Below are 1,836 nucleotides of genomic sequence, written 5' to 3'. Positions count from 1 at the left end.
AATGAAAATATTTAGCCAATGTGTTACCTTATGATAACCATCAAGCAGTGTGCACATCTGCTGTGAGCAAAGCAAGCAGCACCATCTGGTGTTCAGGCAAGGGGATGTTAAGAGGAAGTGAATTCCTCTTGAATTCTAGATAGTAACAAGGCAAATAGGATGGTTTGGAGAAATCAGCTTTCATGGAAAGTTTAACTGGGTCATCCGCAAACAGGACATTATATTACATTCTAGATCATTCTGTCATTCCATCCCAATATACTAAAACAAGAAGAATTATTAACCATCACACAGTTTTGACTCAGACATTTAATGTGAGGATTGTAAGAAGCCTGATGAAGGCTACTCACACTGGTCCCCTTCACTACTTGATCCCCATATGCACCTGCCTTTCAGTACAAAATCCATGTACAAGTAGCAGGGCTAGAGATGCATCGGTAGGAGTTTCTGCAAAAAGATAATTCCACAATGACTTGCTCTCAGGTGCTGTGCTCAGTTTTAGGCACCATGTTTTAAAGCAACTTGAAGGAAACTGGAATATTGCTGTACAAAGAAAGGCAACAAAGATGACCAGGAGACAACAAACTAAATTTTACAATGAGAAACTAAGAAAGTTAAGTAAATTTGATACTGTTTTGTGAAAAAATGATCTAAACTTACAGGAAGCCAGTTTTCACTTATGTATCCGTTACATATCCAGCTGTCCATCCCATCAGAGTAGATAAAATGGACCTACTCTATGTTCCTTCCCTTTGACATCTTGTAGGTCCTTGGAAGTGTGCCTTTTCCATTGCAGCCCCTAAGGAACACCCTCCCTCTTGATATCTAGCAGTCTCTTGCCCATCTATACTTTGGAAGAGCACTTCAAAACTGGCTCTTTCTCCAGGAATTGGGATAGGGAGAGGCCAGGGTGAGATGAGACTGTGGAATCAGCATTAGAAAAACTGTGGGTATAGCTCCAGGTTTTTCTGATTTTAGTTTTATTGTTGTTGGTTTTATACTGTTAATAATATTGGTAGCAAGCTGCCGAGAGTTGTTGTAAAATGGGGGGATATATGTTTTTACATTTTTTTAAAAAAAATAAAATAAAAAAATGTAATTTTACTTGCAACACACAAGCATTGCTTATTCTACTACATCAGACTGCTTTTTTTGCTTTAATCTTCCTCTTATATCTAGCTTTATTATTTTGCTTTCTTTTAGCATGTAGACCATTTTAATTATTTCCGATGGGAATATTGCTTAGATATTGCTTAGATATATCTAACATATTGCTTACATTTATCATTTGTACTATACATGTTGTAAATGTATTGTAGATATCTATCTATATATACATATCAGAATATACCTATATTTTAGGTATATTCTGTTCATAAAAAGCAGTGAGAAAATGGAGTCCATCGGGGAGGGCAGAAAGAAGTTGTCCTTTGCTGGGTGGGTATAAGTATGTATATAGCCAAGAATAACATATGCATCTTTAAGGCAGTGACCAATAAAAGTTACACCAACAGTTTTGCAGTATTGATTTGAGTCCAACCCCAAGTTAATGTTCCAACTCTTGTGTTGTACTGTATCTTCAAAAGCAAGGCAAAAGTAACCAGCACTGATTAAACATTGTCTGAGGTATCCAGAATTTATTATTATTATTATTATTATTATTATTATTATTATTATTATTATTATTATTATTATTATTATTATTACTTTAATTTATATCCCGCCCTTCTCCCGAAGGACTCAGGGCGGCTTACAGGCAATAAAAACGGAACTATACAATAAATATCTAAAAACAATTAAAATATATATTAAATAAGCCTGTTATTTTTAGAAAAG

Source organism: Protobothrops mucrosquamatus, unplaced genomic scaffold (assembly GCF_001527695.2).
Source record: "Protobothrops mucrosquamatus isolate PMUCROS unplaced genomic scaffold, P.Mucros_1.0 scaffold5853, whole genome shotgun sequence".
Taxonomy (NCBI): Eukaryota; Metazoa; Chordata; class Lepidosauria; order Squamata; family Viperidae; genus Protobothrops; species Protobothrops mucrosquamatus.
This window is presented reverse-complemented; position numbering follows the sequence as displayed.